The sequence below is a fragment of the Lepidochelys olivacea genome (assembly GCF_965140295.1).
Source record: "Lepidochelys olivacea isolate rLepOli2 genome assembly, chromosome: 22".
Classification (NCBI taxonomy): domain Eukaryota; kingdom Metazoa; phylum Chordata; order Testudines; family Cheloniidae; genus Lepidochelys; species Lepidochelys olivacea.
The window spans coordinates 5,762,423-5,789,354 of NC_140432.1; the positions used below are offsets into that span (position 1 = coordinate 5,762,423).

The window sequence follows — 26,932 nt, forward strand, 5'->3', positions numbered from 1 at the left end:
ACTGATTAGGGACCAGATCCTGATCTCAGCTACGGAGGGCTAAATCTGGAATAACTCCAGCAAGGTTACTCTAGATTTACGCTGGTGTAACTGAGATCAGCATCTGGCCCCCTTTGTTGTGAGCAATCCAGGGCTACAGTAAGCATCATGCTGCGTGTTTAATTTGAGCAAATTGTCTTGAGCTCTGCAGAGCTGACATTGCTTGTCACGGAAAGGCCAGTGAGCGTACAAAGGTTCTGCAAACTATTGGCTTGGACAAGACTGTGGGGCATTGAGAGAGGAGGCCCAACGAGACATGGGAGGCCGTGTGTAATGCTGACAACTTCCCTGGAGGAATGCTCCACAATACTGAACTTCAAGGAGGGAAGTTTATACTGCAAATGCCATCTCACCCCCTTTCACTCTCCCCCCTGCAAAGATTTAAAAGTCTCCCACAAAAGTGGAGATTCATCGGCCCACCCAGCCAGCCTGAAGGAGGCCAGGTTTCCTAGCACCCCTTGTAGTCTTGAAACAGAATCTAAAGGTAAATGAAATGGATGAGGGGAAAGGACACGTTTTTAATAAACTGCTCTACAAGCTGAGTAGTGAAGCCTGCCCCCAAAGCCGCGGCTGACACTGATGATGGATTGCCATTGGCAGTGACTACAGCCCCGCAGCTGGGGGGCAGGGGTCATGGTTCATGCTCTATAAACTCCTTGTGTTTTGCGACGGGAGGCTGAGCCCACGAGGCTGCACTCTGGAGGCTGGAAATGAGATCCAGATTAACGGTTCATTTCCAGCGCTGCCAGCGCCGGGATTTCCAGGCTGTGCCTCCCCGAGCCGCGGCATCCGTGCACGCTTCCCATCCCTGGGCTTTGGGAGGGGGCAGCCATGCTCCAGAGGGCTGGGCGTTCAGCAGAGAGACACAGCCTGTTCTTAGCCAGGTCCCGAGCAAAGGCAGCTGAGACTTTTCAATGGCTTTTCTGCCTTTTTTGTCCAAGTTTGTACAGATCCCAGAACAGCAGCGCCTGCCTGTCGGCCCAGCGGCCCAGAATCCACCGCTGGAAATTCCAGAGCCCACCAAGTCAAATCCCGCTGGCCAAAACTGAACCCTCCCAAAGGAAGCGACAGAAATTGCTCCCGTCCCCCAAAGCTCGGGCGAATAGGTGAGTGAACCCTGCAGCAACCGCGGGAGGTTTGCTCAGACCAAGTCCAAGAGGGAATCGTCATCTTGAGAGGGCCACGTGGGGAACACTCAGCCAACACCCCCTGCTTTCCCCAACCCCTGCTTTTCCTTCCTAATTGCCTAGAATAGGGTGGCTGGGCTCTTCTGGGATGAGGTGGAACAGCAGGAGCCCTGCTAAGAGATCCCGCTGATTTCCCATGCCAGGGAATCCTCATTCATCCCACCTTGGGGAGGGGGAATAGCAGACGGAGCTAGGGCCTGGGGCAGGATCCCTAGGGGAAGTCAGGCCTGGAATTGGAGCTGTCTCACATAGAGTGACCAGACAGCAAGTGTGAAAAATTGGGACAGGAGTCGGCGGGGAAGGAGGGGGAATTGGTGACTATATAAGAAAAAGCCTCAAATATCAGGACTGTCCCTATAAAATCGGGACATCTGGTCACCCTAGTCTCACGCTGAGTTACCTTGTCAATAAAGCCGAAGGCCCAGAGAGCATGCGTTTTGACCCCCTGGCCTTTGGAGGAAGGTGGGAAGGCCGGATGCTCAGTGCTGCCCGGTTGTGGGAGGCGGAACAGTAATGTGACTTTCCGATTGGCTACCTCCACCAATGGAGCAGAGCAGAGCAATCACTGTCTGAGTTCCAGAGCATCACCTGGCCTGAAGGCCAGTTTGGCTGCCCTACGTAATCATAAGCACTCTCACCAATTATTCGGAGTTAGTATTGTTGCTAGCATCTAAACAGAGCAAATGGCACTCCACAGACAACATAAAGAGCCAGGACCTGCCCCCAGAAACTTCCACTCTCAGGGTCTGACCCTGCAAACACTGAGGACCCAGATCCCCAAAGAGGCTGGAGCGACCCAGGGCTGCCAGCTCTCGTGTTTTCACGCTCAGTCTCGAGACATGGGACGTTTTTTTTCTTAAAGCAACAGATTTAAGGCATGGGATTATATGTGAGGCCCGGCTTTCATTTACAGAGAAAATGTAGGGTGCTCGATCTCATGGCTATGCAGCAAAGCTGGTAAATGCGACCCCAAAGGGCAGCAACAGATGGCAGATGAAAACGAGCCCTGCTTCTATTCTTTTGTAAAATCGCTTGATTTTTCCAGCCAACCGCCTGATCTCAGAGACCCTGACTCAGGAATTTGGAACGCCTGGGGTTGGCAATGCTGCATCTCAACTTTGGGGGAATATACCAGGCGCAGGATCAAAAATGCCTTTGGAAAGCAGAAACCGCTCCCTGCTTTCCCCGGCCATTCAAGAGACCCGGGCAGCAAGTGTCCTGGCCCGTGCTGTGCCATGTCTGTGCAGGTGTTTTGGGGATGCCAGCCTGAACCGACTGCCCATGCTAAATGCAGGCATAGGCTGCTCTAAGCCCTGCTGTCTCTACCACATCCGTCTTGGCGGAGACTGAGGATGCTGTGTCTAAGAGCTGGCGCTTGCAGGTGTTGCAGACAGCTGTTAATCTGCACACAGAGCCACCTTCCCGGCTGCGGCTGCCGGGAGCGTGGTGGGTTTGATGCTGGGAACGGGGAGGGTGCTGGCATGTCCTGTCCGAGAGCAGCGAGGGGCGCGCACAGCTCAGCCAAGGGGCAGGCTCGGCTCTCAGTATTTCCCTGCTGTGTGTCTCCCATGGGGCTGACTGGGATTTCACAGAGAGCGTGAGAACAGCCTGTGTATTACCATAGAGTCTTAGGGCACGATCCTGCTGCCACTCACATCAGTGAACACAGGAGGGAGCCATTAGGTGGTGAGGCTGGTAAAGGTCTCTCAGGGCATCCCTCCCACCCGCTCCAGGGGGCACTGAGCCCCCTCATAGAGCACAGACTTCCCAGTGCCAGCCCCCTGCCCAGAGCATTGCCACCCTAACCCCCTCACAGAGCATCCTATCCCCCATCCAGTGCTGGATCTTCCTCTATGCTGAGCCCACTAAGTTTTATCTCTTGGCTTCTCCAGCAGTGGGCACCTCACTGCATGGGAATCTGTCAGTCCCAACCCACGCAGTAGGTGCACCCCGCCCAGCCCCGCTCCTTCCCCGAGCATGGACTCATTTGTTTTCTGTGGCTTCTCTCCAAGCCCTGCTCCGACTCCGGAAGGTGCCCTGAATGCTAATGGGCAGGGTGTGGCGAAGACGGTGCTAATTGCTGCCGTAGCTGTGCCTGCAGGTAAGATCCCTCCAGCTTGCCAGGCCCCAATAAATCCCACACCCGTTGGCACAGACCATGCAGCTGGCAGGTTCTAGCAGTTACCTGGATAGTCTTTAACCCCCTCACTCAGGTCCAGCAGCCTGCAAAGCATTAATCACCATTAGGAGAAGCAGCCTTTCTGCTTGCAGAGCCGTTTCGCTCCCTGCCCATTCCCCAGTGGCTCCGTACCATGGGCCCACAGACCAGAAAGAGCCTGCTCGGACTATTTCTCCCCATGGAAGGGACAGTTTTTCATGCTGGAATTGCCTCTATGAGTGGAAAATGGTCTGGCTCAGCCGGCAGGCTGAGCAACTGATGGCTCCCTCAGAGCAAAGCCCCTAGGTTGGGAGCTTCCGACCCCGCTGGGCTGGCTCACCTCCAGCATGGCCTCTTGCTGGGAAAGGGAGAGCAGAGCGCTGTAGCTAAGGACAGCAGATGACCTGGGGCTGGGTAGCTGGGAGGTTATCAAGTTAAAAACTGCAACCAAAGGCAAAGGGATTCGCGCTCCGGCCCCGCGTGCTGTGATTGCCGGATCTGACAACGCTGGACAAATTAATCTGGTGAGACCCATGGGCAGAGGAGGATGCTGGGGGATCCCTGGCATGCAGAACACTTCTATGGCTAACCATTTGTATTTCCATAGCTTCTTCCAGCCACAGATCACAGCACACTTCATGACATTCGCTAACGCAGCCTCATGGCACTCTTTCCCCATTGAACAAGGCGCTGCCCCATTCCACAAAGGGGCAGGGGCTCAGTCAACGTCACAGAGTCTGGCAAGCCCATGGGGGAGCTGAGCCCACTTCTGCTAAGGCTGCACTTGAACTGTTGCTCATGTTCCCACTCAGATCAGCCAAGAGTCTGGCTAGCTCAGGTGCTTATCTGCCCCCTCACTGTAGTATCTGAGTACCTTGCAATGTTAAATGCCTCATCCCCTCCAGCACATAGGGCCAGGCTGCTGTCCCCTAGTACGGATGGAGAACAGAGGCACAGAGAGTCTAAGTGACTTGTGTAAGGTCACACAGTATATCTGTGGCAGAGCAGTGAATTCACCCTGCCTCTCCAAGCCCTATGCTAGCACCCTAACCACTGGAGTCATCCGCGGGAGCTGGATGAAGCCTGTTCGGATTGCCATGAAGAGCCCAGGGATTGAATTTTGCTGAGATGGATTGTTGGAGGGTATTTCAAGTTTTGGGAAGCCAACAGGAGGGTGGTCTCCTGGGGAATTTGAGTTAAAGCATGAAGCTAGCCTTGTCCTCAATCCTCTTTCCCCTGTGTTCTCCGTCAATATCTGGCGGGGTGGGGGTCACTGGCTGTCGCCATGAGATTGCAGCATCTCAAGCCCCAGTCCCATTCTCTGTGGCAAGCTGCCAGCATCAGAGTCATTGCACTCGCCAGAAAGCATTCCAGACAGAAACCACACCGCTTTCCCTTCACGCACTCCTTTGCTCTCCAGATGCCTGACTCGCTAGTCCCAGTGGAAAGCCTTGTTGCTGTTTGATACGTTGTTTACTATGACTTCATAGCGCATGATTGCACGGTTATTGCAACTCTTGGCTTTCGCATGCGTAGCAATAGTCCGAGTGATACAGATCAGGGCCCAGGGTTCTTTTAGTTTGAAGGGTTTTATTGTTATATTAAACAGAGACGAAGGCAGTAAAGAAAAGACTACAGCAGCCAAGCACCTTAGGATAAGAGGGAAAGAGGAATTGGCCCATATATATGTTATCTAGCTCAACTTTCCTCACTAAACACTAACCACTCAATGAGCTCATTAATTGTAACTAAAGTAACTATTCACTAGTCTCCAGATGCTTACAAAAGACAACATCTTGTTCTGTTTGGGACATAACGCCTCCCAAATTGTATGTCATCGCTACAATAGGATGAGTAGGACAAAAGAGAGAGTGGTGACTATTTCCATGAGTCTAAGCACTGCATAGAGATTACCATTATGGTCCATCTACCTGTGACGGCAGCATGTGTGGACAGACTTGAGCCAGCTTTGATCTAGAATAACAGTAGCAGTGAAGCAGAACAGTCTGCAGCGTGGGCGATCCACTCACGTACATCCCAAGAGTCCCAGATGGGCTAGGACAGCCTACGCTTCGCAGGATTGGGATTGGAGCTAGCTGGAGCCAAGCTAGCTCAGGTACGGCTCCACGGGCTGCAGTCACATCTCTGATGGCAGTATAGATGGACCCTCAGTCACAGAGTCGTGTCATACCCAGGTGTGCAGGCAGCTGGGGGCCATCTAATCCCAGCTCCTCCACAACCACCAGCACAAATATCCATTCCAGCAACAGCATTGCTTACTCCCCTGTATAAAAATTTCAGGCATCCAACCAGGAAGCAAAAACAGGACCATGAGACTCACATGACCAATCGCTCCCCAGAAATAACAAAGAGTCAATTTTGTGGGAGCTGTCTGCTTTGACTATCTTTATTATTGTAATTCTTATTAGGATAGCGCTTGGATGTCCCAGGCTGGGGTGTGGCCCCACTGTGCCAGGTGCTGTACGTGGATACACAGGAAGACACGAGCCAAGATTTTCAGACGTGATCAGTGACTGTGGGAGCCTAACCGGAGACACCTAAGGGGCTGGTTTTCAGAGAGTGCTGAACACCTGCCCTCTGAAAATCAGGCCCCTTTAAAGGTGCACCGAGTGGCGCAGGTTTGACAATCTTGGCCCGCCTGGAATATTTAGTCTGAAAACGATTGCTCAGAACTATCCAGCAAATCCTTACAAATAGTGACCACGTTCGCAGAACCGAGCACCCAGGCATTGCAAATACCATTGGTAGTGAACAGCTCAGTTGACGTTAGTGACCAAGCTGGGATGAGCTGTATTCACTGCCATGCCACTGAGAGGGGTCTGGCCAGTTCGATATCATTCTTGGGGGGAAGAGAGGAGCAGCTAATTTCAATGGAAAAATACCAGCATCATCACCACCTGAAGGAAGAGGGCAGGAAAAGAAACGTTAAGAAAGTTGTTATGCCTCCGAAGAGAGCAGCAAATTGCCCACTGACGTTGAGCAGCTCCACCTTCCGACTAAGGACTGAAGCTAGTGCCTGGCCTGGAGCTTCCTAGAAGACCATCTTTTGGGATAGACAAAGACCATAACTTTGTATGTAGCCATCCCAACGTGGGGAATCCAGAGTCTGCACCTGGTTTGAATTTTAAACACGAGCCCGATCACCAAGGCACCGTTAGCCTAGCAAGAGCCAGCGATTCCAGCCCCGCTAACATGGCCAGTTAATCCCAGCTAAACTGTATCTAGAGATACAAATCCCCCAGTAAATCTAATTGTCTGCGGGAAAGCGCAGCTGGCAGAGTTAAGGCAGTGGTGGCATCATTCCCGTCCCCTTGGCCAGGGGGATTCAACCAGAAAACTACATTCAAACTAATTATCCCCAGAGCCCCAATCTGCGATCTTTGGAACAATTAAAAGTCCTTAATCCTGAATGAAAAGCAAACAAGGGCCAAGTTATTGTCTTCCTGCTTCCCCTAATCAGGGCTGCAGGTCCTGCTCCCGTTTACAATACAAATATTCAATTAAAAATTCCCAAAGGCCCCAGTAATTGGGTCTCAAAGGGGGTTCCCACCGACAAAAAGAAATGAAAAGGGCTTTACTGTTCCCTTCCTGGCCGGGTCCCCTCCGCCAAATAACCCACAATTAAACATCGCCTGGGAACCCAGGTTACACGGACAGGCTCCCAGACACCAGCAGGCTCTGGCTGAGGCAGGCAGAGCAGACAGACATACACATCCCCTCCCCCCACCCCCCCATGTGCATGCAACCATGCACACACACACAAATATGTACACACACACACTCACGTACATATGCACACAATCCCACGTGTGTACACATGTCCACACGTGCAGACATACAAAAGCACACGCATACATATCCGCGTTAACTGTGTGTAGTTAGCGAAAGCAATTTCATGCCCAGCAATGAGCATCGCCATGGCTGTGTTGCCTCTTGATTCAGATCTGCTATTATTTGATGAGCCCGTCTCTTCCTCGGGATCAGTCAAGGAAACTGGAGGTGTTTGGGGACCGTGAGCCCCAATGTCCCTGATTTACAGGGGAGGGAGCTGTGAGCAGGGACTGGGTGTCGGGTTGTTTTTTCTTTTAAATGGAAAAAATGCGGGAGGAGTTTGTCCTTGCTGTTGCTGCTAAATTAAAACTTTCAAGAAAACCCTTTCTTGGGCCTCTCTTCCTCATTCCCAAGGGCAGCACCTGAGTAAATAGATGGTGCCATGGAGACCAAAATGCATCTTGCTCCTTTAACTGCACCTGAGAGACAAACCCTGGGCCAGATTCTTCGCAAATCAGTGTAGTTCCATTGACCTCAGTGATGCCATATCAATCATACCAGCTGTTCCCCCAGCTCTCCTGTGTCTGGTTATTAAATCACAAATTCCTTCCCCCACAAGGGCCATTTGTGGGCCCAGCCCCTCCCCAGCTAGCTAGAATAGCAGGCAAGCAATCAAGTGAATTGTACAGCTAGCAGGTCCTTCAAGTGGGTAATCGTAAGCTTTCTTGACAAATCAACCACCTTCGCAGGCGCTCCTCTCGGTCCAGTGCTAACAGCCCCTGGCAGCTCCTCGCTCATTACCCTCCAAAAAACAATTAGAGAGCAGGCTTTAAAAAGGCAACTCCTAATGCAGGCACTGACCTGATTCGAAAGGGGGACATGACTACGAACTGCTCTTCTCGGGGGAGCCTTGGAGTTATTTGTGGTTAAGGTCAGTTCCAGCCACAGTGCGCCCCCACTTCCCAAAACACAGCTGAAAGGCACTGGATGCCCCCACTCCTATCGGGAAAGTGGGCACTCTATTTCAGACAGCAACACCCCGACAATGCCCGGGGGAATGGCAAAGTGCAGGGAGGGAAGTACTCGCTGCATGGTCTCGCCTCTCTGTGCTCTTTGAATGTCGGTCAGAGGCATCACATTCAAGACAAATTCAGGGCCTGATCCTCCAACTCTTTCCGTCTAAGCATCCTTGGACAAGGCTTTGCAGGGTCGGGCCATTATTGTACACCAGCTGCACCCCAGCCTGAGTCACGGACTTACACACCTGGAGCCTGCGCAGGAGCTGAGAGAACTGTTCACAAAACCAGCTCTTCAAAGGTTTTTAGGCACCTGACTCCCACGGGTCACCTAACTCCTTGTGAGGATCTGGGCCCTAGAAAGCACAGCGAGGGGTGCAGCATAGGGACCTGAACAGAGCCGGACAAGCGAGGAAAGAGCAAAAGGCTGAGAATTTTGCCCCCCTCCCTCGGTCTGATTTTCACAGCTCCAGCAGGAACCCAAGCACTCAGCACAGTGCAGGTGCCCAGCACGTCCAAGCTCTGGCTCAGCATCTCTCTCTTTCCAGTTGTCCCAGCTGCACCATCCCCAGCACTTGAACCCTTTCAACAAGACAGGGTGTCTCCTTCTCAAACATATGCTCTGGTTCAGGCAGCAGTTCTGAGCTCAAGGCAAGAATCATAGAATCATAGAAGATTAGGGTTGGAAGAGACCTCAGGAGGCTCTAGTCCAACCCCCTGCTCAAAGCAGGACCAACCCCAACGAAATCATCCCAGCCAGGGCTTTGTCAAGCCAGGCCTTAAGAACCTCTAAGGATGGAGAATCCACCATCTCCCTAGGTATCCCATTCCAGGGCTTCACCACCTTCCTAGTGAAATAGTGTTTCCTAATATCCAACCTAGACCTCCCCCACGGCAACTTGAGACCATTGCTCCTTGTTCTGTCATCTGCCACCACTGAGAACTGCCTAGCTCCATCCTCTTTGGAACCCCCCTTCAGGTAGTTGAAGGCTGCTATCAAATCCCCCCTCATTCTTCTCTTCTGAAGACTAAATAAGCCCAGTTCCCTCAGCCTCTCCTCATAAGTCATGTGCCCCAGCCCTCTAATCATTTTTGTTGCCCTCTGCTGGACTCTCTCCAATGTCTCCACATCCTTTCTGTAGTGGTGGGCCCAAAACTAGCTGCAATACTCCAGTGGCCTCATCAGTGCTGAATAGAGGGGAATAATCACTTCCCTCCATCTGCTGTCAATGCTCCTACTAATGCAGCCCAATATGCCATTAGCCTTCTTGGCAACAATATCCAGCTTCTCATTCACTGTAATCCCCAGGTCCTTTTCTGCAGAATTGCCACTTAGCCAGTTGGTCTCCAGCCTGTAGCAGTCCATAGGATTCTTCCATCCTAAGTGCAGGACGTTGCACTTGTCCTTGTTGAACCTCATCAGATTTCTTTTGGCCCAATCCTCCAATTTGTATAGGTTACTCTGGACCCTATCCCTACCCTCCAGTGTATCTACCTCTCCCGCCAGCTTAGTGTCACCCACAAACTTGCTGAGGGTGCAATCCATCCCATCATCCAGATCATTAATAAAGTTACTGAACAAAACCGGCCCCAGGACAGACCCCTGGGGCACTTCGCTTGATAGTGGCTGCCAACTAGACATCCAGCCATTGCTCACTACCCATTGAGCCCAACAATCTAGCCAGCTTTCTATCCACCTTATAGTCCATTCATCCAATCCATACTTCTTTAACTTGCTGGCAAGAATACTGTGGTTGACCGTATCAAAAGCTTTGCTAAAGTCAAGGTATATCACGTCCACCACTTTCCCCATATCCACAGAGCCAGTTATCTCATCATAGAAGGCAATCAGGTTGGTCAGGCATGACTTGCCCTTGGTGAATCCATGCTGACTGTTCCTGATCACCTTCCTCTCCTCCAAGTGCTTCAAAATGGATTCCTTGAGAACTGGTCCACGATTTTTCTGGGGACTGAGGTGAGGCTGTAGTTCCCTGGATTCTCCTTCTTCCCTTTTTTAAAGATGGGCACTATATTTGCCTTTTGCCAATCATCCGAGACCTCCCTCAATTGCCACAAGTTTTCAAAGATAATGGCTCTGCAATCACATCAGCCAACTCCCTCAGCACCCTCAGATGTATTGCATCCAGTCCCATGGACTTATGCATGTCCAGCTTTTCTAAATAGTCCCTAACCTGTTCTTTCACCAATGAGGGCTGCTAACCTCCTCCCCATACTGTGCTGCCCCGTGCAGCAGTCTGGGAGCTGACCCTGTCTGTGAAGATCAAGGCAAAAAAAGCATTGAGTACATTAGCTTTTTCCACATCATCTGTCACTAGGTTGCCTCCCCCATTCAGTAAGGGGCCCACACTTTCCCTGACCTTCTTCTTGTTGCTAACATACCTGTAGAAACCTTCTTGTTACCCTTCTTATCCCTTGCTAGCTGCAACTCCAGTTGTGCTTTGGCCTTTCTGATTACATCCCTGCATGCTTGAGCAATATTTTTATACCCCTCCCTGGTCATCTGTCCAAGTTTCCACTTCTTGTAAGCTTCCTTTTTGTTTTTCAGCTCACTGAAGATTTCTCAGTTAACCCAAGCTGGTCACCTGCCATATTTGCTATTCTTTCTTCACATTGGGATGATTTGTTCCTGTGCCCTCAATAAGGCTTCATTAAAATAAAGCCAGCTCTCCTGGACTCCTTTCCCCCTCATATTAGCCTCCCAGGGGATCCTGCCCATCAGTTCTCTGCGGGAGTCAAAGTCTGCTTTTCTGAAGTCCAGGGTCCGTATTTTGCTGCTCTCCTTTCTTCCTTTTGTCAGGATCCTGAACTCGACCATCTCATGGTCATTGCTGCCCAGGTTGCCACCCACTTCTACTTCCCCTACCAATTCTTCCCTGTTTGTGAGCAGCAGGTCAAAAGGAGCACAGACCCTAGTTGGTTCCTCCAGCACTTGCACCAGGAAGTTGTCCCCAACACTCTCCAAAGACTTCCTGGATTTTCTGTGCACTGTTGTATTGCTCTCCTAGCAGATGTCAGGGTGGTTGAAGTCCCCCATGAGAACCAGGGCCTGTGATTTGGAAACTTGTGTTAGTTGTCTGAAGAAAGCCTCGTCTACCTCTTCCTCCTGGTCTGGTGGTCTATAGCAGACGCCCACCACGACGCCACCCTTGTTGCTCTCGCCTCTAAACTTAACCCAAAGACTCTCAACAGGCTTTTCTCCAGTTTCATACCGGAGCTCTGAGCAATCATACCGCTCTCTTACATACAATGCAACTCCTCCACCTTTCCTCCCGTACCTGTCCTTCCTGAACAGTTTATACCCATCCATGACAGTGGTCCAGTCATGTGGGTTACCCCACCAAGTCTCTGTTCCAATCACATCATAGTTCCTTGACTGTGTCAGGACTTCCAGTTCTCCCTGCTTGTTTCCCAGGCTTCTTGCATTCGTGTGACAGGCACCTAAGATAACTACTCTCTCAGTATGAATCAGGAAGTCTCCCCTGTTGCACCCTCCTCCTTGTGTTTCCTCCTTGTGTATCCCACTTCCCCACTTACCTCTGGGATTAGGTCCCCATACCCCAGCAAACCTAGTTTAAAGCCTCCCTTCCTAGGTTAGCAAGCCTGCCTGCGAAGATGCTCTTCCCTCTCTTCGTTAGGTGGACCCCTTCTCTTCCTAGCAATCCTTCTTCCTGTATTCCTGGGCGGAGCCCTCTGGCCTGTGCTATGCAGATCAGACTGGATGATCCGAATGGTCGCTTCTGGCCTTCCCAGCTATTAATCTATGTCACTCTTACCCAGGGTCTTTCACAACCCTGCAGTGGCAGACAAGACCCAGGTACCTGGTGTGACCTACTGACCTTTCCCTTTTGCTAAATGCCCAGGAGACAGGAAGCTGCCTTTGAGGAATGAGTGACACTGAGTTTTAAATCACTGGAGCCAGAGCAACGAGACTGCATGAAGCAAAGAAAGGGTCCCGTGGACAGAGTGATGAGGAAGCCAGCCCCAAAGGGAAAGCTGCAAACGCCTGACTCCTCTGTGGGGGAGTGGAGGCGTTCCCTGCTCACTGGGGCTGTGCATGGGCTCCCCAGCTGGAGCTGACAGAGCCATACCCCTAGAGAAACACCTCAGGAAATCGTCACTTCAGTTTCTCCACAAGTGACTGCTCCCTGCGGTTTCAGAGTAACAGCCGTGTTAGTCTGTATTCGCAAAAAGAAAAGGAGGACTTGTGGCACCTTAGAGACTAACCAATTTATTAGAGCATGAGCTTTCGTGAGCTACAGCTCACTTCCTCCCTGCGGGGCAGGCATGGAGTCACAAGGCTTGTTTGTTCGCTGAGCTCCCCAGTGGCTTCGACAATAGAGCGAATCAATGAAACTTACAGTCCGGGAAGAAGCTCGTCGGCTTTTTTGCCCCGTTAGCACTCATGATGAAGACAGCTCCTAGCAGCCATTACGCAAGACAAGGGTCCAGGTGTGCAAAGACTCTGACTGCCTTTTCACAGACTAGCAGTGCAAGGCTTCCACCAGTCTGCCTCCCCTATGGCCTGCTGGGACCCCCCGAAGGGCTGGGAGTGTTATGACCCACAGGTCTCAAGCATGGGTCTGCAGGGTTTATAGGAGCAGCCACGCTCCAGCCTTGCACATGGCAGCCTGCTAACACTTGCTTACCTGGGACCCAGGAAGCCCCGCCCCTGTCTGAGGCTCCACCCCTGCAGCCCTATAGGCAGGGTCCCAAAGCAGCTGATTGCCCCCCTGGCCCTACTTAAGCCAGCAGCAAGCACAGGAACTGGTCTAAACTGGGCTCTGCCCTGCTCTGGACTGTGCACCTTGTGCTCCCTGTTCCTGTGGCTTGATTTCCTGGCATCCTGACCCGGTCTGACTCCTGGCATCGGGTTGGTGGTTCTGACCCCCAGTTTGTCTCCTGACCCTGCTATCCTGCCCCAGCTGACTCGTGTCTCCTGACTGCAGACTCTGGCTCGACTAGGTCTGGCTGCCCATAAGGTTGCCAATTTTGTAATATTTAAAAACCAGGCACTCCAGCAGGAGCTCTGGAACCTCCCCAGCCCCTGCCTCGTCCCCCTGAGGCTCTACCCCACACTTGCTCCTCTTCCCCCTCCATCGCTTGCTGCTTTTCCCCTCTTCTCCCCCCTCCCCCACCCAGGTCAGGAGGGACTCGCTATGGAGCTGGGGCTGGTAGCTGCAGCCACTCCAAGGCAGGGAGGAGTCGGGGCTAAGTAGGGGCTGGCACAGGTGATGACCTGGTGCCTCTTCCAGCTGCAGTAACTGGACTTTGGGTGTCTGGTCAATAGATCTGACGGGACACTGTCAGGTCCCCTTTCGAGTGGACTTTCCGGTCAAAAACTGGACACCTGGCCTTAAAGTCTATGAGAACACAAAGAAGCTTCAAGTCTGACATTTCCCAATGTTTGAATACTTGGCTTCTCCACCTTAATGTTCTTTTAAGATAGTTTGCATGTATAATAAATATGCAGATGAGATGGACCTGGAATAAGTGACTACATAAAAACTGTATCTGTTTGATTGTACCACTCTCACCACACTGTTAGGGTATGTCTACACAGCACCTAGACACCTGTGAGGCTGGCCCTTGCTAGCTGACTCAGGCTCACAGAGTGTTTCATTGAAATGTAGACATCCGGGCTCAGGCTACAGGGCAGGAGAGTCTGAGTGCTTGGGCTCCAATATGAGCCTGGAAGTCTACACAACAATGACCCAAGCCCACGAGCCTAAGTCAGCTGGGCCAGTCTCAGGTGCCCAGTTGCTGTGTAGACATACCCACAGTATGCCCCTTGTCTTCTTAGGGCCCCATCTTGCACCCATTCACACACACGAATGACTTTACCAGTATTGCCAACCTCCAGAGATCAAAAATCATGAGATTTAAAAAAACAAACAAACCTCAAACCGTGTTTTTAGTCTGGCCTTCTAACTCTGCTCTAGTCCTCTGCATGATGGCTCTCAAAGGGGCCAGGACTGTGGGTCACCTCGTTACCCCCAGGCCACCAACATGAGAGTCTGTTTGTGTTTCTCTGGGTGTCGGTGCCCTGACATTGCCACCCTGTTCGCCCCCGAAACATTCTCTGCTGCCCTGACTTTGCTTTGCAGGTTAACACTAGGAGCATCCCAGTCCTCAAGCCCCTCTGAAGCATTCCCCTTCTCCACTGAACCCTCACCCAAATACCAGGTCTGCTGTCATCAAGGGACCAGTGCACACACCAACTTATGTGGTTCACCTTGGGAAAGCACAATATTGCAGCACTGAGATATATGGATAGTGAAAACAGAGATCAGCTGGCTGCTCATGGTTCACGAGCAACCATGTAAGCTTTCATGTCAGACCTCACCTGCCGTTCTTTGGTGAACCAGGACATACCAGAATCAGGGCTCTCCACTAAGCCCCTTGCCAGGTGGCATTGAAAGGTTCTTGGGTCAGACTCTGGCAATGTGTGTGTGATTATTTCAAGTTGACAAGTCAACCTTTAATGCATGAGCAAATGCATATCTCTCCCTGGCTGCTCAGAGGGAGATTCCACTAACCCTCTCCTCACCCCTAAGACAGGGGAACTGCCGTCCATTTCCTGGTACCGGCTTCACCCCGCAGCAACACTGCCCTGCCTCCCGCAGCCCCAGGGCTTCTCGTCTGCCCAGGTCCCAGCAGCACCCCCCACTCCCCCGCCCTGGGACGCTCTCACTGCTCTAGGGCCATACACCGAAGGCCGGGCTCAGCAGCAGGCAGGTCTGCGTCCCAGCCCCGAGGCTCTCGCACACAGCTCTGCCCACGTGCCCAGTCCTGAGTATCAGGGGCTCAGAGGAGCTTCCCATGGCATCACGACAGCTCCTCCTGCAGGCAGCCAAATCCTGCGCCTGGTGATCAGTGCACAAGTTGGCAATGCTGCGACACGGCCTTCCCTGGCTCCTTGGATGGGCCTACCTTTCCCCACTGCTGCCCCCTTGCCAGGGGAGCTACCATCCCATCCTTCCACCTCCCACCCCATTGCTGTCCTCTGCCCCTCCTCAGCCTCCCTCCTGCCCTCCACATTCCCCTGTGCCCCTCAACTTCCCTCCTGCTCCCCACATCCCCCAACCCCCCTCAGGCTTCCCCTGCCCCTCCTCAGCCTCCCTACTTCTCCCCGCAGCCACCCTCCTGCCCTGCCCCCACACCCCCTGCCCCTTCAGCCTCCCTCCTGCCCCCACATCCCCCTGTGCCCCTCAACCTCCCTCCTGCCCCCCCACATTCTCCTGCCCCTTCCCAGCCTCTCTCCTGGCCCGATATCCCTCTACGCCCCTAAGCAGGTGGTAGCTAGGTCAATGGAAGAATTCATAGGTCACCCTAGCATTGCCTACACCAGGGGTTAGGTCAGTATTGCTACATCTCGGGGGGGGCGGGGGGATTTCTCCCACCCCTGAAAGACATAACTATGGTGACGTAAGTTCCAGTGTAGACCAGCCCTTAGAACTGAATATGTCAGAAACATTTGGGAGCCCTGGAGAACCGCTCTCCATTTTCTGAGTCCAAAAAGCTCTCTCATTTCAAATGGCGCCTCCAAAAATTCCACCAGCCAGCGCAACGAGAAATGCTGGAGTCATGGCAGGTGGCAGGTAGTTCTGTCATTACAAGTACCTGGGAGCCCCCCAACCTCCTCTCCGTCCCTCCCTGACAGAAACGCTCCCCGGGCGCCACAGAGAACGTCGAGATAGCAGGGATGGTTAGACGTTGGTTGTCCTTAATCTTATCATCCCTCATGGACCAGATCCATGCAAGTCGAGCGCACTAGCTGCTCTGTTAAACATACCCAGCGTGACCTGGCTGGACACACTTGCTCTCCTCCTTAGGGCTGGGTGGAGTGTACCCGTTGGGCTGTCAAAGTTTCCAGCTCCAGCTAGCGCCTATCTGCCCCTGCACTTGCTGCGTACATCTGGGTGGAACGCCAGGAGCCCGAGGATTTGGGGGTGCTTAGATCCCCACATAATGAGGCCAGTGGCCACCCCTGCTATGCTGCAGGACACACTGAGCATGTTGACCTAGGGCAACCGCAAGGAACCTGTTAAAAAATTCCTGAAAAACCCTGCCTGGCAGAGTCCCCGTGAGACACTGGCTGCGCTTTGAGGGACTGCGCCCATTTCGAAGAGGAACGGCACCGCCTGGCTTTAACCCCGTGAGCTGCTAGACGGGGCAGCCCTCACCCTGCAGCAGCCTAGCATCAGGTGACGCTAGTTTGTTCTGAGCCCTCCTCGCCGGGAAAGTTACGTCTCCCCCTTCCCTTGGCTAGGGGAGAGTTTCCTTGGCAGGGTACATGTGGATGGGAGCCGAGGGGAAGAATTGCCCAGCGTGCTCCGTTAGCATGAAACCTGCTGATGAAGTGAAATATACCCCCAAAACGCCAGGCCGATCCATTACAGCAAACTCTTGGCTGGGTCCCTGTGCCTCGTACAACAGATTGGTTTTGCCTTGTTTACCATGGCTTGTGCTCAGGCCACACACGCTGCTCTGTGCGTTGTACAGAACGGAGCCAGGCTCCAGGCCCTTCCCCCCCAAACCTAGAGAAATAAATCAGCCCATGCGCACAAACATTGCGGTGCCCTGGTCCCGTGAAGGCTTTCTTCTTCCAGCACTGGCCTTCACGGACCTGGCGAATGTCATTTCGCATGTCAATTGTGATCCTAAAACAAGGATCTCTTGCCAAAGGCTTGCCAGGCTTTGAGCCAACAGTTGTGTGCTGAGCATGCTCCGTGGGAGATTAGAGGAAAACAGAAGGAAAGGACAGGTAGAGCCATTAAAGACAGTGCACTGGTTTTAGAGGGCTGCACACAGCCCCGGAACTGAGCATCCTCTGAATTTATGATTACTACAGCGGTGCCAAGCCCCAGCTGACCATTGGGCTAGGTGCCGTCCAAGTACTGTACATAAAAGAGAGACTCTGCCCCAAAGAGCCTTCAAACTAAATAGACAAGACGGGCCAAGGGTGGGTGGAAGGAAGTGTTAGTATTCCCATCTCACAGACGGGGAGGGGATCAGAGCTAGGAACTGAACCCAGAGCACTGGGCCATTACCACAAAACTTTTCTTTGCTCAAAAAGAACAGGAGGACTTGTGGCACCTTAGAGACTAACCAATTTATTTGAGCATAAGCTTTCGTGAGCTACAGCTCAATTCATCGGATGCATACTGTGGAAAATACAGAAGATGGTTGTTTTTATACACACAAATCATGAAAAAATGGGTGTTTATCACTACAAAAGGTTTTCTCTCCCCCCACAAACCCACTCTCCTGCTGGTAATAGCTTATCTAAAGTGATCACTCTCCTTACAATGTGTATGATAATCAAGGTGGGCTATTTCCAGCATAAATCCAGGGTTTAACAAGAAAGTCTGGGGGGCGGGGTAGGAAAAAACAAGGGGAAATAGGCTACCTTGCATAATGACCTAGCCACTCCCAGTCTCTATTCAAGCCTAAGGTAATTGTATCCAATTTGCAAATGAATTCCAATTCAACAGTCTCTCGCTGGAGTCTGTTTTTGAAGTTTTTCTGATGTACTATCGCAACTTTCATGTCTGTAATCGTCTGACCAGAGAGATTGAAGTGTTCTCTGACTGGTTTATGAATGTTATAATTCTTGACATCTGATTTGTGTCCATTTATTCTTTTACGTAGAGACTGTCCAGTTTGACCAATGTACATGGCAGAGGGGCATTGCTGGCACATGATGGCATATATCACATTGGTGGATGTGCAGATGAACGAGCCTCTGATAGTGTGGCTGATGTGATTAGGCCCTATGATGGTGTCCCCTGAATAGATATGTGGACACAGTTGACAACGGGCTTTGTTGCAAGGATAGGCTCCTGGGTTAGTGGTTCTGTTGTGTGGTGTGTGGTTGCTGGTGAGTATTCGCTTCAGGTTGGGGGGCTGTCTGTAGGCAAGGACTGGCCTGTCTCCCAGATGAGAGTGATGGGTCGTCCTTCAGGATAGGTTGTAGATCCTTGATAATGCGTTGGAGGGGTTTTAGTTGGGGGCTGAAGGTGACGGCTAGTGGCGTTCTGTTATTTTCTTTGTTAGGCCTGTCCTGTAGTAGGTGACTTCTGGGAACTCTTCTGGCTCTATCAATCTGTTTCTTCACTTCCGCAGGTGGGTATTGTAGTTGTAAGAATGCTTGGTAGAGATCTTGTAGGTGTTTGTCTCTGTCTGAGGGGTTGGAGCAAATGCGGTTGTATCGCAGAGCTTGGCTGTAGACGATGGATCGTGTGGTGTGGTCAGGGTGAAAGCTGGAGGCATGTAGGTAGGAATAGCGGTCAGTAGGTTTCCGGTATAGGGTGGTGTTTATGTGACCATCGTTTATTAGCACTGTAGTGTCCAGGAAGTGGATCTCTTGTGTGGACTGGACCAGGCTGAGGTTGATGGTGGGATGGAAACTGTTGGAATCATGGTGGAATTCCTCAAGGGCTTCTTTTCCATGGGTCCAGATGATGAAGATGTCATCAATATAGCGCAAGTAGAGTAGGGGCGTTAGGGGACGAGAGCTGAGGAAGCGTTGTTCTAAGTCAGCCACAAAAATGTTGGCATACTGTGGGGCCATGCGGGTACCCATAGCAGTGCCGCTGATTTGAAGGTATACATTGTCCCCAAATGTAAAATAGTTATGGGTAAGGACAAAGTCACAAAGTTCAGCGACCAGGTTAGCCGTGACATTATCGGGGATACTGTTCCTGATGGCTTGTAGTCCATCTTTGTGTGGAATGTTGGTGTAGAGGGCTTCTACATCCATAGTGGCCAGGATGGTGTTATCAGGAAGATCACCGATGGATTGTAGTTTCCTCAGGAAGTCAGTGGTGTCTCGAAGGTAGCTGGGAGTGCTGGTAACGTAGGGCCTGAGGAGGGAGTCTACATAGCCAGACAATCCTGCTGTCAGGGTGCCAATGCCTGAGATGATGGGGTGCCCAGGATTTCCAGGTTTATGGATCTTGGGTAGTAGATAGAATATCCCAGGTCGAGGTTCCAGGGGTGTGTCTGTGCGGATTTGATCTTGTGCTTTTTCAGGGAGTTACTTGAGCAAATGCTGTAGTTTCTTTTGGTAACTCTCAGTGGGATCAGAGGGTAATGGCTTGTAGAAAGTGGTGTTGGAGAGCTGCCGAGCAGCCTCTTGTTCATATTCCAAAAACCGGAATTTGTGCTGGAAATGGCCCAACTTGATTATCATACACATTGTAAGGAGAATGATCACTTTAGATAAGCTATTACCAGCAGGAGAGTGGGGTGGGGGGAGAGAAAACCTTTTGTAGTGGTAACCACCCATTTTTTCATGGTTTGTATGTATAAGAACATCTTCTGTATTTTCCACAGTATGCATCCGATGAAGTGAGCTGTAGCTCACGAAAGCTCATGCTCAAATAAATTGGTTAGTCTCTAAGGTGCCACAAGTCCTCCTTTTCTTTTTGCGAATACAGACTAACACGACTGCTACTCTGAAACCTTTCTTTGCTCAATTACTGACTGACCTAAAACTGAATACCTAAGGCTGGTGGCTCGGGAGTCAGTCAGCCATTGTATAGTTTAACCGCACTGAAACTGAAGGACAGAAGTGGACTGTTTTCGATACTGGCATTGCCGGTTGTACAGGACATGGGGATTCGTAGAAACTGCAGCAGCATTGTCGATGGTCTGTCTTGTAAAAGTTTATTTAAACCGTTTTCTTTTCTTCCCCCTTCCCCGCAGAGTGTGTTCTACAAACAGCCTTTGGATGCCGCCCCACCTATGGAAGGTGTGCAGCACGAGGCAACTCTCGGACACCGCGGTGATGGACTCAGCATAAGAACCTAATGGCATGGATTAGAATGGCCATGGCCACAATGGGACCATCTTGTCCAGATCTCTTCGGGACCTGAGTTTGGCTTCCATGTGAGCAAATTTGGGAATGCTTTTCAGCTCAGTATATAGACCTTCCGCTTTAATTATAGTTTGCACATGTAGGTTCTGATCTTAACATAAAAGTCCATAAGTACTTCTTGCAGGCTACCAGGCATTCTAAAGTCCTATGGAACTTGAAGGCTTTATATAGCATCTTCTATCTGAGATTATGCCTCATATCCTCACAAGCTAGGTAAATATTTTCCCATTGCACCAAGGATGAGTGTTTACAGAAGTCTGTGGCAGAGAGGGGAACAGAACCCAGGTCTCACATCCCCATGCCTTCATCACATGACAACCTATTCCACATTTCTCTGCACAGTGTAACATCGTTCTACTGAGCTGTTCCAAAAGGGGATAGATAAAGGGGTTTCCTTCATACCACACTTCTCTTCCGGGATCTAGATGGGATTTGCAAAGTCCTGGAGCACTGTCTTTACCCAGGTTTGTCCGACTGACAGCTGAGGCTGTTTACTGTATGTATAGGCCATTGTAGCTGTCCTGTGTTGTCAGGTCTGCTGCACAGCATTATCAGATGTGTCTGTTCCAAATACCATATCACTGCCGAACTGTGTCAACTGTAGTAACATGGTTAAAGATGTGTACGGTGCCATTTTCCTGGCAGAATTGCCTCCGCTGTTACCCCTGGACACTGCCTAGGAGTCAGAAAGCGGTGGAGGACATACGCTGGCTTCCTACCAAAGTTCCAGCCATAAAGATAATCTCCACTCCAATTTCAGAAACACAAGATGTTCCTTCAGAAATGACCAGCAATGCAACAGAGAACAGTGCTGAAATGCAATTTGTCATCATTACAGTCCAGAGTGAATGCTTTTATTTCATCTCTCTCCGAGCTACTATTTCAGGCTGTTTGTTGCCAGCTCAGGAGGAGGACACCATATCAGTCAAATTCAGAACATTAGAAACTCAGGTCAGTAAAAACAGGTTTCACAAAGACACCAGAAAAGTTCTAGTGTGTCAAACAACCACCTAGGGGGTCAATCCAACATGTGCTGAGATAAGCAATTGATGCTCCTTGGCTCTTGTGAAATGTGCTTGATTTCAATCAAGCAGGCGAGTGCTTCTTTTAATAACACGGCAAAGAAAGCAGATATCCTCTTTCTGGTATTATTCCTCTATCCCTCACCCACACACCCACACCTGAGACCCCTCCTAAGAATCTGAAAAAGCAAACCAAGTACGTGGCTATTATGTTTCACAGAACCCATTGCTGGCCCTGTAGTTTCCGTACAAGATAATTAAACCCAATGGCAAAGTAAAGATAGAAAGCAGAGAAGGAAATGCATGGAGCTGCTAACTGCTGGGGCTGAATTTCAAGCTTCTTGTGATTCAGCTAATGAAACACAGATGGAAGCAATCAAAACTCAGCTAAAATTAGCTGATTGAATGGAGGCCACTGTAATAAGCGTAGAACAGTGATTAAAGGCGTGCCAGCCAGAGGTTCATCCCCAGCACCCCCAAAGCAGCTGGAATAGCATCTGTCACTCACGGAGATGAAACAAAATGCTGACAACAGTGTTTCATATTTATGTGTCTGTACGGAAAGGGGGAAGGCTAGACAGAAAGAGGCCAATCTTCGCCTTTCGCTGGCGACGGAGGAACAAGATGGACATTTGCACATGCTGACACACTCACCTTCTCGTGTTGTAGCACGCATAGTAGAGACAGAAAACCCTCAACGTTGTTCTTTCATTAACAAACATCTAGGGTAAAATTCAGACATCTGTTGCACCAGTGTAAATCCACCAAGAGCGGAGTATGTCTCTGGATGCTCAGGCAAAGCTGGTCCAAGTTAATTCAAACCTCCTTGGTCTGGAACTCAGGCTAGAATTTAAGCAAGAACAGGCTATTGTAAGGGTTCATCATGACCCAGCTGAGGCAAGGTCAGGGATGCAGCGGGAATGGATCCCACCACAGGATTTTTATAGTTTCACTGCCAGTTGAAACCAGGAGGAGCAACCAGGGGGACAAAAGTCCAGAACTTCCTGAACTCATAGAATCATAGAATCATAGACTATCAGGGTTAGAAGGGACCTCAGGAGGTCATCTAGTCCAACCCCCTGCTCGAAGCAGGACCAATCCCCAAACCGTTTCTGTTCAGTTCCTATTCCGGCCATTGGCTTGCCGATAACATCCAGGCTTCAGAAGGTTGAAATTCACCCCAGCACAAGGCCCAGGTTCCACTCAAACCCTACTTAAGCTTATGCATCCCACCTCTGCACAGGGGTGAATTTCACCTGCTGTGTGCCACCACAGGGTCTAAGGCGTCAGTGTAACCAGCTAGTGATTGGAGTGGGCGGCAAGGGACATTTGTTCTAGTTTCTGCCTCTGGCTTGCTGAGGGGTTGCATTGGGTAAGATGCAACCTCGCTGCCTCAGTTTCTCCATGTCTGAAATGGGAGTGAAAACACAAAGCTGCCTTTATTGAGCACTTTGAGGTCTGTGGATGAAGAGCTATATAACCGCAAAGCACTTGTACCACAAAGCACTTGGCAAGCATTAAGCTTCACCACCCCCCTCAGAGGTGATTTTCTTCATGGTTCAGGTGGGGGAACTGGGGACCCATGACTAGCTCACGGTCCCACTGTTTAATCTAACAGAACCCCACCATGTGCTTTAAGTGTCAGACAATGCTGACTTGTTACTGCATCCTGCCCCTTACCCCATGTTTACTGCGGGAAGCGACGTGCCCTCTTTGAGACAAACAGACCCACTGGGACTACATTTTCAAATCGTTGTATTTCCTTTCCCCCAGGCATTATAGGTCATTTTGTAAGGGACATTTTATTATGAGTCTCTGCCAAGTACACTTATCCCAGGGAAAAACTGACAGCCCCTGAACTCAGAGAAACTTTGTGACCCTCAAAGGGACAGGGGCAGGTTACAAAAACATATCTAAAATAGAAGTATACAGCTCCTTTGATTATTAAAAAGGAAAGACATTTTAAAGACAAACTGATTCCATTTCAGCAAAGCTGCTGTACAATCAACAAAGATGGGAGAGAGGATGGCTGCAGGGAAGAAAGAAAGAGAGACTTTGGGGATGGGGGAAGGAGGGAGTGGGTCGTAAAAATAAATGAGAAGTGGGAAGGAGGAGGGAGCGGGATTGAAGGAAAGTAGAGATGGAAGGGTGAAGAGAGGAGAAGATAACCCACTGCATACACGTGTGCTTAGAGCTCAGACATTAGCAGCACTCAAAGGAGTCGCTGTCCAGTATTTCTCTGTGCTCATTTGCTCTGAAGCTAAATTCTGCAGTTTCCATTTCTCTTAAAACTCCCAGACACAACTAAAAAACATCACCTTTTCCATTCCGATGGAGCTCATTAATTCCTGCCACCATCCAGCTAGATCGAGGGCATTTCTTCCTCCCATCATCACGCTGCATGCATCTGACTACACAACGCTGCCCTCTAAATACAGTGGGGCTCTGTGTGCTCAGTCCAATAATATTATCTTGGGACAATATCAAGGGAAATAAATTGTCTAGGGAGGAACCCAAAGGCCTATGGATGGACATGAGCAAAGGAAAATTAAGGCTAAGTGTCAGGAAATGTTTCCCCCTGATCAGACACATTAGGCTGGAGTCCAGTATTGCTAATCACAAGCATTCAAATGGCGTGAGTCAGGTCCCCAGAAAGCATCATGAGATTCTAAAAAATAGTAAATGTGGGGTCCTCTTTAGTTACCTGCCAGTTTTTGAGCCTTCAGGGCATGCTTGAGTCATGTTCTCAAGCTTGTCTCCACAACCACAAAGGCAAGAAACTTACACAATTTTTACTTACAGCTGAGAGTCTCACATCATCACATGACTCCAGGAGCTGGGGCTTTAAGGAAACAAATATTGCAAGTCTCAGAAACACTGTAGAATTTGTTGGCAGGCCCATCCCTAGGAACACCTAAACTTACAGTGGCAAAGCATTGGAGGGCACAAGTCTATGCAACATCCATGAACAGGTTAGGGAATCTATCTACTTATATAGTCCCTACAGCACATGGGCATCTCACAATTGTTAATTGATTTTACCACCACACACACACTAGAAAGTGAATTATTATTGCCATTTTTCAGATGAGGTACAGAGTAGATTAAGGGACTAGTGTCATAATCCATACCTGAAATAGGACTTGAGCCCTACATTTTTTGAGGCATAGACCAATGCCTCATTCACTAGACCATCCTTCTTAGCCCCAGGGCTTGCTCTTTCCCAGTTCTGTCCTCTGCAATGCTAAGCAATGAATGCTTACTGCATGTTAGAGAAATGAAGGCATTGTGGGAGGATGGCAGCTCAGGAAGAGGCAGGGCTAGTTGGTGTAATGTCCTAGAGGTGGGGATGGAAGTGGAGAATGGGATACAGACTGAGAGCCCTGTTCTCCATTGCCTTTTACAAAGGCTACTAATCTGAGATGGCAGGATTTTGCACAGGAGTAAGGGGCTGCACAAAGTGAAAGGCAGAGAAGAACCAGGCCTTGAGCGGGCCCTGCCCTTGGAGAACAGTTCTCTGCTCATGCTCATCTCTAGGCATTTGACACCATCAACCAAAGAATCAGGCCACCTGGCTGAGACTCAGCATTTCAATCCGACCGCTTGCTTACCTGGCTTTGCTCCCAAGCTGTTAAAATAGTCAGTCATTGCCTGGAGCTTAAGGGTAAGCAACTCATTCTTCATCTGTGACTGGAAAAGAGGGAGGCTTAAGATGATTCAGTGGCAGAGCCAGAACTAGAGCCCCAGAGTCCTGAATTACTCTAACCACTAAACCATCCATCTTCCCATTCACCTCAGCAACTGACGCTGTCTCAGAATCGCCTTAGAGAAAGCCGAGGAGAAAGACAGCTCCATGAAACACAGTCGAGTCCGAGAGTTGAAGGCCAGAAGGGACTCCTAACACCAGCCATCCCCTTGCACGCTAAACCCAACAACCAAAGTGAGACCAAAGTATTAATTCTAGTTGGAATCCCAATTTTAAACCGACCAATGAAATCCCACTATCTAAATCAGTCCCCAAAGGACTGATCTGCTTTGCTGAACCCTGTTGTACATGTACAATTATTATATGGTTTAAATCACAGGATTACTTAATGTTGCTCAGCATAACAGGGCAAATTCACATCTCCTAGTTTGAGTTAGGAGAAAGGCAACGTTTCAAAAAAACAAGGGGAATTTGTTGTCCTATTTTAAATTCTTTTTATATTACTATAGAAAAAGCTACGGAGTCACTGAGCTAGCCTTTCTCCACTGGACTTACCCAAGGCATGAAAACAAGCTGACCTACCACATACTATTCAAAACAATCCCAAGCGGGACAGACCGTGGCTGGGAAGGGACCATCCCAGCTGTCAATGGCTTCCATGCAGCCAGTGGAGGGCAGCCCAAACAAACCCGGCTCTCACTGAGGACGGTTTGTTTTTGCACGATCAACAATCGCAAACTTTTATCTGCACGGTTACTGTCGCTTCTCAGCTGAGTTACTCATCAATCAGCCTCCGAGGGATCCCAAACCGTCAGATCCTCCCTCCAGAGAGACATTCCCAGTGCCCAGTGCAGCCGGCTGATGGCTGCTCCATTAGGCACAGTGAGCACAGGAGGCGTTAGGGACAAGAGAGCGTTATGTGACTGTGAGACATACAAAGAGATTGGGGTGCACCAATGCAAAATAGGACTGACAGAGCCCTGAGGAGAGCGCTGGCATGGTTGAAAGGCAGGTGCTGATACCCAGCTACCACAAGATAGACTCCCTCCTGCCGGAAGCGGGGGGGTAACAGGGTGACCCACAATGCTGGGTGCCCTGAGAAAGCATCAGAGCAGATTACAGTAGAGGGTAAGAGGCTCTGCAGTGGTGATTCAAGGATGCACCAAGGAAAATAAATACTGCTTCCCTGAAGGAAACTGCTTCCTCCCTTCAGGTGCGCTGTCCCTCAGGTGTTCTCACCAGTGGAGCTGCCTTCGCTTCTCCAAAGGAGGCAGACGCACGGTCCTCTCTGCTACGTCTCCTCTCAGGAAAACATTCTTGTGTCTCTTCCACAGCACTTCAGCCCCTTCACTCTTCCCACTTATGACCTCATCCTGACTGGTGCAGGGCAACTCTCCCTCACCTCTCTCAAACAGGCCCCATACTGCACCTCCTCCTATCCCAATACACCTGACACACAGCTTACAAGGAACACTGAGCATTTCGCCCTGAGGAGATGTGGTGTATTGAGGACTGTGTTCGAATTGCAAGCTATCACTTTAATAGTGGATGGAGGGGAGGGGGTCCTGGTCTTGCTTGCAGAACTGGGGGCTCTGTAGGGAAGTGTTCAAGCAGCAGTCAGTCTGCAGACAGCCAGCCTACAGTAAAGTGGGGTGAGTTGTAGGTCTCTCTTTTCAGGAGCAGCCCCCTTTGTCTCTCTCTGGTTATTTGGGATCTTGCAAGTTATCATTCTCAATTATAAAAAATAAAACGGTGTTATGTTATCTAACATCTCTGTGTGTATGCCATGGACATAACAGCAGACAGTGTTGACCAGCGGCTAGGGCCTCGGAGAGGCAGGAATAGAGACAGGTGTCCAACAGTTCGATGGAAAACTTTAGTCAGTGTTTATTGGTAAGTTACCCATTGTGTTTTCTGGGAGTGCAATGCACAGGAGCAGCGGTTTCCCCTAATCAGATAGTGCACAGAGTTAGAAAGTCAGACCCCCGAGCCAAGCTCTCTGCTGATGTACAGAAGCAAACCAGTGAGGCCAATGGAACTGCGCCCACTAACACCAGCAGTGAATCTGGCTTCTTAGGATCCACAGTTATTATTACAGCAGCACCGAGAG

The 26,932-nt window shown here is 50.3% G+C and overlaps 2 long non-coding RNA genes across 2 annotated transcripts in view; one reads left to right on the top strand and one right to left on the bottom strand.

Annotated features, from left to right (window-relative positions):
- Window positions 1–26,932, bottom strand: part of LOC311511309 — a 38,293-nt gene that overhangs the window by 3,449 nt on the left and 7,912 nt on the right. The window contains exons 3-5 of the long non-coding RNA XR_014709251.1: window positions 24,728–24,806; window positions 23,902–23,958; window positions 21,771–21,959 (exon numbers count right to left, since the gene is read on the bottom strand). This is a non-coding gene — a long non-coding RNA (uncharacterized lncRNA). The remainder of the gene's footprint in view (window positions 1–21,770; window positions 21,960–23,901; window positions 23,959–24,727; window positions 24,807–26,932) is intronic.
- On the top strand, window positions 832–21,773 carry LOC311511310. Its single transcript, XR_014709252.1, has 3 exons — window positions 832–1,145; window positions 3,239–3,327; window positions 19,923–21,773. It is a non-coding gene; the product is annotated as an uncharacterized lncRNA (long non-coding RNA).